At 44.1% G+C, this 15,007-nt stretch overlaps 1 protein-coding gene across 5 annotated transcripts in view; it reads left to right on the forward strand.

Annotated features, from left to right (window-relative positions):
- Positions 1-15,007, forward strand: part of LOC126284117 (ubiquitin carboxyl-terminal hydrolase 21-like) — a 374,932-nt gene that overhangs the window by 239,780 nt on the left and 120,145 nt on the right. The gene's annotated exons all lie outside the window — the stretch shown is intronic.

The following is a 15,007-nucleotide window of genomic DNA, read 5'->3' on the forward strand; positions in this document are numbered from 1 at the left end:
ATGGAGGTGTAGAGCTTGGAAGACACTCCATCTTGGAAGTAAAATCTGACCCTAGTGACAGTCCGTGCAGCCCTCGCTTGGGAAGCGCTTTTGAACTCTGCGTAGGCGGCGTGCGCTGGTGCACAGCAGCCACGGCGGGTCGCCTGCCAAGTCGGTGACGTCACCTGCAGGAGGCCCCTGCCAGAACCGTCCCCTGCCACCGGGTGAAAGCTCACTGCGACCTTCCTGGAAGCGAAACAGCGGGCGAGCTGACGCACAAGAGTACCAGCCGCGGGCGCACAGCCTCCACAAGGCAGTGGTCGGTGGGAAGAGGAGAGCAGAATGGCAGCAGTCGGTCAGGCGCACAGGCAGGCACTGTGCCGAAATGATGCGTTGGCACGAGAAAACATCAATGCTCCAGAAGGTTCAAAGGCACTACGATACGTCTTACCAAGCCCGCTGCAGGGAACACGGACATCGCAATGGCTTGCTAGCAGACCAATTACGTGACTGCAGTAACGAAGAGGATGGCAGCCACATCTCCTTTAGCTGTCTGAATAGATAATGACACTAAATGAGCCGGCCGGGGTGGCCGAGCGGTTCTAGGCGCTACAGTCTGGAACCGCACGACCGCTACGGTCGCAGGTTCGAATCCTGCCTCGGCCAGTTTTGTTTTATAACCCAAACATGTTTCACTGCAGTTGCAGCATCCTCAGTGGGCTTTTATTTTCCATCTGTTAAAAATAAAGAACGTTCTTTGTTGTTTTGTATACATGTAGCTATTAGTTTAAAAAAATGTAATTACAGTTATTTGAAAAAACACATAAATTATGAAAATTCATACCTTTGTACCACATGGTGTGGTTTTTTCTGAAAAATTCATACCTTTTTTACCACATGGTGTGCTTTTTTCTGAAAAAACCACACCATGTGGTAAAAAGGTATGAATTTTCATAATTTATGTGTTTTTTCAAATAACTGTAATTACATTTTTTTAAGACTAATAGCTACATGTATACAAAACAACAAAGAACGTTCTTTATCTTTAACAGATGGAAAATAAAAGGCCACTGAGGATGCTGCAACTGCAGTGAAACATGTTTGGGTTATAAAACAAAACTGTGTTTTGCTAAAGGCGGACCCTATCCAAAAACATATGTATGATTCAAATGGCTCTGAGAACTATGGGACTTAACATGTATGGTCATCAGTCCCCTAGAACTTAGAACTACTTAAACCTAACTAACCTAAGGACATTACACGACACCCAGTCATCACGAGGCAGAGAAAACACCTGACCCCGCCGGGAATCGAACCCGGGAATCCGGGCGTGGGAAGCGAGAACGCTACCGCACGACCACGAGCTGCGGACAGATTTTTTACATTTTAAGTCTACGTTTATAATCCTGCACTATATGTTCATAGTACTACTCAGATGTCAAATAAATAATGATAAAATCACTTTCTCCGCCCTTTGCGACACTTCTTATACAGGAATGGCGCCGTAGCGATCGACTTGACGCATCTTTCCTCTGGCATTGATACTTGGCAAATCGTCAAAGGCGACGTTCTCTTTCCCAACGCGGTTTCTCATTGTAATATTCCTAAGCTGACTAAAAATAGACCACTGGGCACAAGAAAGCATCCGATAAAGGGGAGGAGACTATTTAGACCACGAGAGACGTAGACTTCGTTCCTCGAATGCTAGGTAGAATATCGGGCAACAAGTTTCCTTCAGCGAATTCGATCAACTGCCAGTTTTTCAGCTTCTTCCCAGTTCCTGTCCACGCATTGAAGACCTTTACAAAAGTTAATTTCCGGGTGCTACGACGTCTTCTCTACTTTTGTATCCACCCGTTGGTTTCCACAACGGATTCTTTAATTTTTCGTGCGTAGAACACGCCCGCAAGCTTCAGTCTTCATTTACTTATATTTGCTTACAGCGCAGAAAAAAAAGTGTCATAGAAAGAGTCATGAATCTCTGTACCCTCAATTCTCCTGATAACAACACATATAAAATTACCAGGGCACCATCATTGTAACGCAGGGACTCTACCTATGACAAGAGATGTCTGTTAGATAATGTATCTTGTAATGTAAGGACGAGGAGTCAGAATGCACGTTTGGTGGAGAGCAGAAGGAAACAGGGGGACGGAGAGACCAAACAAACGACATTTGCAAATTACATATGTGGCCTCTCATCAGTTTCAGATTGATTAGGAGACAAAAAAAATCTTGTACAAGGTGAACATCAATAAAACAGGCAAACTGCGAGGACGGATTCCTGACTGGGAATGGAGGAAAAGACGTCCTATGAATATTTGTACGAAAATGCGTAGTGTACGATAGACGATGCTGACGAATGAAAGTTCCTTTGACGAAGTGCCGTGTGTTCCATGTGTGTTGCAGGCTTAGTGGCTGACGCAGCGTACTAGAATTCATCTCAATATCTTGTGGATCCCGGCTTTCCAAATCTGTTGTACGCAGAGTCCGCTGCCTCAGCCCACGTTCTCCTATCTGAGAGGATCCATGATCTCACAAACGCCCAAAGAGGGCTTGAAATGTTGCGTGATTTTGTTGGTGCCTGTGGGGGTACTTGTTTTGCTGACTCTGTCATTTTGATCTGCTTGACCGTACATAAACACCATTTCGGCTTGGTCCCGAAATGAACACTGGACCATTCTGGTGCTTGTAGTACGCTGTATCAATCACACAGCCTGCAACACATAAGGAACACACTGTACGTGCTCAGAAGATATTCCATTCATCAATGCCATCTACCGTGGAAACGATGGATTTCCGGACACACGTTCATATCACCATTTTTCTTCATTTCCAGTCAGGAATTTGTTTTATTAGCGTTCTAGCAGCTGTAGTTCTGTTGAAAGTATCGCAAGGGAACTGTGTGTGTGTGTGTGTGTGTGTGTGTGTGTGTGTGTGTGTGTGTGTGTGTGTGTGTTGGGGTAGTATGGAAAAGGTTGGATGCTTGCAGATATGAAGTGCAATTAACATGGTAAGTTCGCTAACTGAAGCTAAATAAGAATTAGTATAAAATACTGAGCTGACATGTAACTTGCAGATTTTTTATTTTTTTTCGTAAATTTTTCCGGCGAATTGAGTGTTCGAAGAAATTTCGATGGTTCACCCGAGGATGCTACAGATAAACATGTTCCTACGAATATAATAGGTATTAGGAAATGATTTCCTTTTGAATGTAGCCTACACCTGTACTCCACTTGTCAGTGCTTTCGATTCGACAGTAATAGTGGTCGCTTTCAAGTATTTTTATGTGTAGTCCCTTCCCAAATTCGTCACTACCTCTAATCCTGCTAGAGTTGTCGTATACCCACAGGATTTTAGTTCTCCGATTAGCTAAAAAGGACCCGCTTTGGTCTGTCTTTTTATCCGTCTACTTTCTCAACTGGAAAACATTTCAGTTAATTATCTCATTAAAACTATAATATCGTTAATGTCTGCAGCCAATCTTGCTCATTTGCTACGCATGTTTATCATGTAGAGAAGAGCAAGTGTTGCAAAAGGAGGATAACAATTATTCTTATTTTCATGATAAACAAAATTACTCAGAGCATATTATTATAAACTACATTTAGTGTTTTGCTTTTGCGCGCAAAGATGAATAAATTTTAAGGTTGATCAACACGTGGACACGTTACGTATAGTTAGCTGTACAAGAAACACGATTCCTTTAAACTGGCTCCGCAACATTGAATGTATACCCTTCTGCTTCATTAACAGCCACACCGTACTTTAATCTTGCTGGAAATTGGAGCCTTTTAGAGCTGAATGGTGATTGCCTTTCTTGCGAGGGCATACTAGGTACATTCAGCAAATTTACGAATTCTGTTGGGCCGGCCGTAGTAGCCGTGCGGTCCTATGCGCTACAGTCTGGTGCCGAGCGACCGCTACGGTCGCAGGTTCGAATCCTGCCTCGGGCATGGATGTGTGTGATGTCCTTAGGTTAGTTAGGGTTAATTAGTGCTAAGTTCTAGGTGACTGGTGACCTCAGAAGTTAAGTCGCACAGTGCTCAGAGCCATTTGAACCATTTGAATTCTGTGGGCAGTTTACCCTTTCCTCCTGGTGCATCGTTTTATCAATGGATTTAAATATTTTGTCTTCCCCTGATTCCATATTCTATATTCACAATTTTTTTTGTTGCTAAAATTGTTGAATCACACAACCGTTCTTTGTTTACGCATTTTCTCTCTATAAGCCTATATACACATTTTGGATGAGTTGTTGCTCTGTCTTTACTACAAGCTACAACTCGTCACTTAAGACGATTCTGCCAGTGTGCGGATATGTGCGATATGTGCTGTTTTAAAGCTGTAGCCTAGAACTTTCGCCGGCAGCGGTAGTCTCGCGGTTCAGGGCGCGCAGTCCGGAACTGTGAGACTGCTACGGTCGCAGGATCGAATCCTGCCTCGGGCATGGATGTGTGTGATGTCCTTAGGTTTAAGTAGTTCTAAGTTCTAGGGGACTAATGACCACAGCAGTTGAGTCCCATAGTGCTCAGAGCCATTTGAATAATTTTTTTCTAGAACTTTCGAGAATATTCTAGAACAGCCGAAAACACTCCTTTACAATCTAGAATAGTGACCAAAGTTTGCGAACATTATCGAAAAATCTCGAATTCTTTTCCGTTGAAAGATACATTGATGCGAAAGAGGCATATGGTTTCTTGGTGACCATTACGATGTGGCGACGACCACTTCAAAGACACACACACACATTTGTGGAATTCAGTCCACCAGTACAGTCTAAACACCACAGTTTCGTTTCACAGAGTGATTGCGTCAGTAGCGACTGTTACTGACGGCTGCTGACGGTTATTCGATTTAGAGACTGTCCGCATTTCGGTTTTTACTGTGGGCACTTATCCTACCTACCTGAGTTGGTTTCCTGTGATTTGCGCAAACACTTCAGAGAATGACGTATTTAAAATTCCGTATTCGTTTAATTCATTCTTTTGCCCATTCGCTGAGACCTGGCGTGAAGTCCTAGCCTTCGACGCGTCTGAAAATGATTGTTCCTAACGAATTAAAAGATTCTTGTTCCGAATGATCATCCGTTAGCTTCGTGGTTATTTCCAAAGAATATGCATGGACTGAAATCAACACCAAAGCATCTGTACGAAAAAAATTACGCGTCAGGAGTAAATTATAAGTAAGGGGCCTTTTGCTTAACGTAGCTGGCAGACGTTAAATAATGTGTGTATGTATAGGTGAAGGTTGCCAATACATGTTTGTCGCAGTAATTTGTAGTTGCGACTAAAGGGTTGGATTTAATTTTAGAACTAGAGCTGTAGTGGCACATCTGTATCTGTACTTTGCGAATCACTGTAGTAATGTGAAGCAGAGGCTTTGCGCTATTACACCATGCTTGAACGTTTCTTTTCTTTCCGTCCCATTCATCACTGGAGCACGGCAAAGACGATGGGCTTGAGATTGCTACTCTCTACCACTGGAATAGTGTTGAGGAACGTAACAGCTGAGTGGGTTAGATTTGCTGTAGTCATCTAGGTCACGATTGATAAAAAGTTGGTCGCAGCACTCGAAGCCTCTTCTAAACGAAACATTGAAAGTGTCCATAATAGAAATAAGTGATTGGTAGACAGATGCCATTCAGTAATCTTTCTTTAGTTGGTCTTATATTTATACAATTTGATTTGTTTTTGTTTTATGTTATCTTGCCACAAACAACCTTATGATCGTGAGTTGTACAACGACGGACTTTTGACATAATGTCAGTGTATTAAACCAGTGTCACTAGGATAAGTCTGGATGAAACAGGAATACATAAATAAAAGATGTATTGAATAGGTGTGTATTCCCGCATTAAAAAACCTGCATTAATATTTCGCTGCGTATTTTCTTTGTATATGCGAACACGCCACAAATTAATCAGAAAACAAAAGTTATGTTGAATAAGGTACGTCGGTAAGGGCCTGCCGGAAGTGCGGCATTTGTCATGTACGTGTCGCTTAGCAGCGTCGTACCGTTTGTTCCAGTTGCGGTGGTTCGTTTCTCCGCGCGTCAGCAGTCGCAGGTACCCGCATTTCGTGTCGTACCGCAAGCCTCGCACTTACGAAAGCGTGCAGACGCCTGTGTTATGCTCGCTGCTGTCGACACACACAATTCAGTTCAGCAGCTTTCTCCCGACGCACGTCTTGCTAAGACGTTCATGGGATGAAGAAAGTGTGGAAACGCCAAAACCTCGACTCATTATTGTGCTCAAAATGGTGTAGGCATACGGGTCGGTATTTAAAACAGCTTCCAATCGACTCGGAATGGATAAATATGGATCCTGTATTGTCCTGCATTCTTCCAGTAAATTAGTGGAAAGTTCCGCTAACGATGATGGAGATGGACACCGACCACGCACCCTTCATTCGACAAAAGACCACAAAGGCTCAATAATATTGAGATCTGTTGCTGACGAAACCAGTTCTGGACGACGCGAGCTGTGTTGTCTTGGAACACAGCATCACCACGGGGTCCGCAACTCGTGATCTCGCGGTTGCGTTCTCGCTTCCGAGGCACGGGGTCCCGGGTTCGATTCCCGGCAGGGTCAGGGATTTTCATCCGCCTCGAGATGACTGGGTGTTTGTGTTGTCATCATAATTTCACCATCATTCATGAATGTGACGAGACTGGACTGAGTAAACCGCGCAGTTGAGCGCCCCTCAAATCAATCATCATCATTATCATCATCACCACGGGGGAACAAACACTGTACCCTGAAATTGACCTGACCCTCCCAAATTGTTCACATAATCCTTGGCAGTAATGCCCTGTTGCAGAGTAACCGTGGGGCCCATGGAATATCACGACCTGGGTGCGCAAATCGTCACCGAATCCTCGCCATGTTTCACACTTGGAACGTAAACTTCGTCAGAAGTTGAAAATAGTTTGAAATAAGACTTAACCGACCATACGATTTTCTTCCCTTGTTCCATAATCGTATCGTGGATTCGGCGCCGCGTTTTCCTGTTACGGGTATTTGCATCACTGGTCTGTGGTTTGTAATTTCAGCTGGCCCTACAATTCCTAGCTCTTCGTGTTGTTTTGGTGCTGACAGGATCCGCTAGTGCGGGACTCAGTTCTGCAGCGACTTTTGCAGATATCGTCCCCTCATTTTTCGCCAGTCATCTTCAGTGCCCATCCGCCTTCGTCCACATTGTTACTTAGCTAGCGGACGGTGTTTTTCCGCGTTTGTTGTGTGCAGTACGCGTTACGGTCCTTCTTGAGACACCAAACACATCGGCGACCTGTTAACGGAAGCTGCTATCGTATGAACAGCGACAATTTACCCACGTTGGGATTCACTTTCCTCCGCTGTCATCTGCATTTATGTCGCAGCATGCATTTCTCGTGGTGTTGACGTACCTTTGTCCAACCTCTGTATATGAAGTGCGTTTCGAAATTCCATTTACGAACTTCTAGAATATGCTGGTGTCGCTGGTTTCATCACCAGTATTTGATCCGCAAGGGAAGCGTAGTTTTGTTGTAAATTTCGTGATCATCAGACTTTACGTCCATGTCCAGGTCTAAATTTGAAACTTCTCTACAGTGTCTCATGCAGTGAGATTAACTGTCCGGTTGTGGATGTTTTCCAGAACTGGTTTTCCCGTCCTCTTACGTCGCCGCGTCCATGACTACGACCACCACCACCACCACCACCATCGTCATCATCATCATCATCATCATCACCATCACCACAACCAGCACCATAATATGTTTCTACACGAACAATAGAACTCCTTGTGGACTCGACAGTCACCTAGACTTTCGACACAGCAGCTATACTGACGAGCCAAAACACTGCGGCCACTGGCCATCGCGAGGCTGAATGCCGCCTGGTGGCGTTCCACGCTAGTGACGCGCTAAGGAAAATACATAACCCAGGTAGAGACTAAAGGGGAATCATTCCAGCGACGATACGGGCCGAAAATAGGGAAATCCACTGACATGAGTGACACCGATAAAAGATAGATTGTTTTGGCCCGGCGCCTGTGAGCGAGCAACTCTGTAACAGCCATTATTGTGAACAAGTATAGAATGTGGCTGAAAGACGGTGGAACCACGCGTAGGCGCCCACGCCTCATCGCATAGTGTAGAGGTCGGAGACTTTCCCGCTGTGTGTATCAGCACAGGCGGCTGTCTGTGGCAGATGTGACAACACAGTACAGTGCTGGAGAAGCCAGCCGTAAGCGTTTCGGAGCACACCGATCAGAGAATATCGTTTAACATCGGGTTTCCCGGCAGCCCCACTCATACGCTTTCCCACGTTGATCCAGCGACACCGTCAGTTACGAATTTAGTGGGCACGGGATCATCGACATTGGACCGCGGATCAAAAGAAACGTGTTCCCTAGACGGATGAATCACATCTCTTGTCACACAAGGTCGATGGCCATGTTCGAACACGCCGTCATCGAGACGAAACATGCGTACCACCATAGACGCACACTGATGTGCTCAGTATTATCCTAAGGGAGAGATTCACGTGTGGTTCTGTGGAATATGTGGTAAGGCACCGTAACAGCTGTGGACTACGTGAACATTATCGCGCAGCACTTAATCCCTTCATGCTTGATGCCTTCCCTGACGGCAATATTACCTTCCAGCCGGATAAACGCCTTGTCACAAGGTCCGCCTCGATAGACGCGGGGTCAGCGCGATAGATTGATAACCGAAAGGTCCCGGGTTCGATTCCTGGCCGGGTTGGAGATTTTCTTCGGTCGGGACTGTGTGTCGTGTTGTCCTCACGTGCGTATCGTCATAAACGTCACAAAAATCGCCTGCATGGCGTCATAAGACATGACTAAGCTTATGCAACTTCGTATCAGGGTATGGCTTGGCACTTGATGAATGTTCTGAATTGTCGCAACACACTGTCGTATCTGCCACTGCTGATATGGCTGTATGGGGACGTCCCGAAAGCCAATTAATGAAAAGAGAAGGAAAATATTGTGTCAGAAGACCAGAATAGTGAGGAGAATGTTAGTCAACTCACGTTTACGTGTTGGTCAACGAATTCGACTGGTCTGGACCCGATAGAACACTCGGTGAATGTTATCCAACGCCAACGGTGAACAATTAATAACCGGAATTGTGTGTAGTCATGTGGTGCCTCATACCTGTGGAAACATACCGAGGATTTGGCGAATCCAAGCCACGCAGAGTCCCAGCTGCATTGCGTTGCAAACGCAGACAAACGCATTATTAAGCAGGCGTTCGTAATGTCTCGGGTCATCACTGTACCATTAGCGAAGGAAGGGTGTCAACCTGAGCGAAGAAGGAATGACTTTGCAGTTAAGCAGTTCAGCATATCCCTTGGGGTCTCCCACCCAATAGTGTCGTGCGACCTTACGTGATTCACTCTCTTGGGCGTAATGGATGCCCACTTCTTCTTCTTTTTTTTTCCCTTAACTTTCTTGGGATCTGTAAAAGTAATTGGGGAAGAGCAAACACTCCAGCCCGACCAACACTGCTTATGTTTGACAGAGCGGTTAACTCGTGTAAACAGGATCGGGATACAGTTGGCGTACGAGTCCACTAGCTTGTACTTCCTTGGAGAGTCTAACCGTTTAAAGGGGACTGTAGTGATAATACTATGGTACAGTACAGTTTCGCTACAAAGAATATTATTAATATAGAAAATCGTGGCATAAGTGGTCTCAGTTTACGACCGTCGTTTAATAAGCAGACCAGTCGTTCTCTGATGTCGCAGGGAACCTGCTATGTCTTTGTGTTTAACAAGACGCCCTCATCGAAAATGTTGAGCGCGTTATTATTTCGAGAGCAGTGAATACTAGAAACTTTTTTAATGCCCTCAGGCTCGCCTTGTGTGCTCCAGCTTTTTCCGAGGCTCTCCGTATGAACACGTTTACGTTTCCTTCCTGGAACCAACACGTTCACAGACCGACCGACGTTTGTTTTCTCGAAGAGGACGTGATGTCGCTGTATGTCGGAGTATTAACTTTTGCTCTAATAGCCTTTGGCGAACATCGATCTGCAGTTCCACGGCTTCCCGCGCTAGCGCATTTTGTGGCAGTGGAATTCGTGGCTTCTAGACGTATCAGAAAAGCCTTCTGGTGCAGGATGAGGCAGAGGCGGGCAAATAACGACCTGCGTGTCACATGCGACTCGCAAAGGGTTTTTGTGAGCCGCGCCAAGACAGTAAGAAAAATCCGCCTCGAACCGAGATTTCCTTCCCGTGCGCTACGGCGACGATGTTAAGACGCAAACGGAGTGTAGTTACAATTCGCGCAAAACAAGTTCACACTCGAAGCGTTGTGATGGCATCGACCGTAAAGGCGTTTCCAATTTACGGTCACCCTCATCGGCCACCTCGCCGAGTGTCGGTATGGCTTATGCACGCTGTACGATGCGCAGTGATTTTTCGGATGACATGGTTCATTTCCATTCACTCTGTGCAACGGGAAATGTATCAATTTGCAACTTTTGTGAAATAAGGAACCCTTCGAAAAAACTTAGAATAAGCGATGAATGTTGTGTGTTTAATGAAGGATAGACCCTTTCTGAAATGAAAAGTTAAGCAATGAATCCAGTTATTGTAAAAGGTCCTCCGCTATCACAGAGTGCTTCTCGAGCTGGAATAGTTGTCCACCACCGTGTTAAGTGCGTGTTAGAGCATTGCGGTGCGCAATGCCTTGTTCTTATTCCTCGTGTCATCAGTTTTCTCACTGGTTGATGTGTCCCAAAACTACTTCCTAACCTGTGCTGATCTCTTCACCTCAGAGTACCTCTTGCACGTAATGTCGTCAATTATTCGTTGGATATATTCCAGTCTCCCCCCCCCCCCCCTCCCCGCGATCCATCCTTCTGCATTGTATGCTATTATACTTTTCACTACTGTTTGCAAAATACTCTTCTTTGTTTCTTTTGATATTGTCAGGCTACACAGAACCCTATTTTGCATTTTAATTGGCCATTTTGTCTGGTGGATGCTGCATTCCACATCTGCCTCACAGCTTTCCTAGGAATAGTAAATCGAACTGTAGTAGTTAAACTCCTTTATAGCTTTAATAGATCGTTACGGCAGTACTATAAAACTTCCATCTCCTCCCACTACTAGATATTCTGTTTTGCTCGTGTTTATTGTTAGCCCGCCTCGTTCAAATGTTACCAGTAACTTCTTTATCATAAACTTGACATCCTCTCTACTTTGTCTTATCAGTACCTGATCATCCTCATATAGTATTGAGTAGGTAGTACCTTACTGTAAAGGAAATCCCATACCTCCGCATGACTGATTCCACCATTCCATTATATACTATATATATTTTTAAACATGGTCGGAGACCATTATATATATATATATATATATATATATATATATATATATATATATATATATATATATTAAACATGGTCGGGGACATACTGACGACCTGTGTAACTCCTGTGTCGAATGTTTCACTCAACTTTCTCCCTAATTTAACTGCTGCATGCTGTTGGTATAGTCTTTGACTTAGGGATATCACCTATATGATCCATCGCTTCCAGTAGTCCGTTGACGGGGCAGATTTTACGCTTTTTATGAATCCAGAAATATTAGGTTTATTTCCCGACTCTCAGAATATACCTTCTTACTTATTTGTCCAAGACTAAAAATATGATCCATACAAGATCTCCAACTGCAAAACGTGCCTGTTCCTCTCTCATCTGTTCCTCTACTTCATTCTCCAACATGTTTTTCAGTACATTGCTAAAACATCTGCTGACAGTACCTATACCACTAAATCCCCTATAGTTGTTTGGGTGGCTCTTGTTTACTTTTTTGTAGATATCACACATCTATGATGCCAGTCCTTTGGTATTTTTACTCCCTTCACAATCCAACTGAATAATTTACATGTTATTGTCACCATTCGAGAAGCCCATATTTCCACAACTCAATCACAACGTCTCTCGGCCCATTTGTCTTTCCATTTCTTGCCTTTTTCAGCATCTCTTTTACCTCTTCGTTTACTATAGATGCAACTTTTGTTATAGACTCCTATACGTTGTGTCTACTTTTTTCTACGAGAAGTTCTCCTAGTACTATTTCCACTGTCCGGTAGTTATAGGCTGCATTGGGTGCGGGATTGCTACGATCTCCTATATCCAAGTGAATGCTCTGTTCCCCCACATAGTCTTTCCCATTCCTCTTCCTTACACTTTGTTGTTAATGTTTTAGCCGTCATTTTAGGTACCTTATACATATTCCAGTCCTCTTCACTCCCAGAGCTTAACCATATATTATATAGTTTCTTCTTTTCCTCATCCACCTCCAACAACTCCATGATCGTCCATTCAGTTCTTTCTCTTCTCTGCCTTTCCTAACGCCTCCTCCGCTCTTCCTTAATTGTCTGTTTCAGGAAACTGAATAAGTCGTTGCACTTCAGTCTTCCTCCACTGCATCCAGTCTTAGATTTAATCTTTGCTGACACAAACTTTTCATACTCCCTTTGTGATCGAATACACGGATACCAAGGTTTCTATCACTTTTTGAATTAATTCTGAAAGTGTTGCTTTGCTAGGCTGTTTAGTGCACGCTGTTAATCCGCTCGAATCTCCCTCTGTGTATGAACTCTTTCTCCCTTCAGCTTGATTTAATATTGAGAAAGATGAAGTGAGACGGGAATAAGTCCGGGGTGAGTACAACGTTGTCAGCACGTGACAGATTTTTAAAAGGACTTCTCGTGGTCTTCATTTGGCTGACTGGTTAAACAGCGTAATATCCAGATCTGTGGTGATTCAGACGTCTGAAGCTGTTTTATCCACAGGGGTTGGATTCTTTAAAGAATCGGGGGTTTGCTGGTACGCAGTGCTTGATTTGTGGCGGCGTGCGCCGGTACTCCGTATCCATAACGGTGACGAAAAAAAATCTGAGCCGCAGATTTGGAGATGTGGTACAATAGAATATTGGAGAAAGACGATGATGAGTCATTTCCACTTCTCTTTCAGTTGAACAGACACGATTAAAGAACTTCGTGAGTATGTTTTTGCCAATTATGAGAACTTTGGCGGAAATTGTGAAAACAAAACAAAGTATCCCACAAATGAGCTTCCGTTGACAACTACCTTTAAGAAAGTTCTAATGTAAACTAGTGAATGTGAATGTGTTCATTATTGACGGTAGAGCCAGTCTGTTAACAGAAACTGTTTCTGTACTACTCTTTCTGAAACTGAATGGCTCACCGCTGACTCGGTTTTAGTATGTCACTTTTTCTATTTTTTTTATCTGCAACATTTGACAAAGAACAACGCTTTATTTAAAATAACGATAATTTGAGGTTGATATAGAAATAAAAATTTGTAGTGAAAAGGTGGTAGGATACAAGAGAGATTTGTTAGTGTCAGCGTTGATTGTTACTGGCGGTGAATACCTCGGAACGAAAAAGTTTAGTTAATAGTAGAGAAATGATATTGCTAATCATATGCATTAACTTTAGGTACTCATCCGTTTAGAATATTAGGTGCTTTGTTATCACGATTGCCAGCACCTACACACACACACACACACACACACACACACACACACACACACACACACACAAAGTTCAAATGCGTGTGAAATCTTATGGGACTTAACTGCTAAGATCATCAGTCCCTAAGCTTGCACACTACTTAACCTAAAGAATCCTAAGGACAAACACACACACCCATGCCCGAGGGAGTACTCGAACCTTACACTACATTTACTCCAGTATTCGCTATCCTTAACTATTATTTGACTGATATGTAAAATTTGCCAGTGCATTTCGGCATGTTATATCTGATTCCTAATTGTAGGTGTCTTTATTTGCTGTTACTGTAGGTATCGGTATCCAGCTTCTGGAGAGTTGTTGTTACGTTGCATATAGGCATGTCTGTTATGTCGTGTCCGCAGGTACTCTTCATATGTTGTTGAAATAATGTTTGATAATGCATTTAGTTGTGCCCATTGCTCCTCGTCTTTTGTTGTTTACGTCCGCTTGTGTGTAGTCTGAGTGTAGTGTATTTCTATTCTTCGCGTATTGCTTGCAGAAGAAGAAAGTGTGTTCTGGGGAACCTTCTTCCCAACATGTGCACGTAGGTCTCTGTCTCAGACTCGCGCAGTTTAGTGCGTGGGATGAGGCCCGCGTCCAGTTAAGAAATGTGCCATACTGTGGCTGGAATCGATAACTTTCATTCTCAATCGCTTCCTTATGTGAGGGGGGAAGTCTTACAGTCTGCGTTCCTTTTCAGATGGTACTCACCTTGCCACGTATCCAAACGCCATCTTTTAGGGTCACGTATCGTGTGTACTCGTACACCAGTTATTGTGTGTACCTTGTCCAGTGTCCCCACATTTAACCTTGCAGGTCTGTATTTGATAGCGACGTCTATGAGGCATATTCCGAGTGCCACACACAGTGCATCCGCAGAGACTGTTAAAAATGGCTCTAAGCACTATGGGACTTAACATCTGAGGTCCTCAGTCCCCTAGAACTTAGAACTACTTAAACCTAACTAACCTAAGGACATCACACACATCCACGCCCGAGGCAGGATTGGAACCTGCGACCGTAGCAGCATCGTGGATCCAGACTGAAGCGCCTTGAACCGCTCGGCCACAACGGCGGGCCACAGAGGTGGTGCCGGAGGCTCCAGATAGTCTCGGTAGGACACTTGTCTGCCCTCGTTTGAGCTGATGGTTTGTCGGTGGTCAGGTTCAGCCTGTCTGCCCACGTGCTGGTTGCAAAGCTGAGCATTGATTCGAAGAGCGCACATTGGTAGGTCCGTATGACTGGTACAAGTATCCTGTACTGTTTCAGATTAGCGTCACCAGGTTATCTAGTATTTTTCTGCTTTGTCTGTTGTTGGCATTACCTGGAAATTCAATTTATCATCTATGCGTACCCCAAGATAGCACGTAGCAAGTGCTCGTTTGATGTTTTTGTCCCGTATTTGAACTGAAGGATTTCTATGCACTGATCATTTTGGTAACGGTATGTCGTTTTGTTTCCGACTTTCC

Source organism: Schistocerca gregaria, chromosome 8 (genome assembly GCF_023897955.1).
Source record: "Schistocerca gregaria isolate iqSchGreg1 chromosome 8, iqSchGreg1.2, whole genome shotgun sequence".
NCBI classification, from domain to species: Eukaryota; Metazoa; Arthropoda; class Insecta; order Orthoptera; family Acrididae; genus Schistocerca; species Schistocerca gregaria.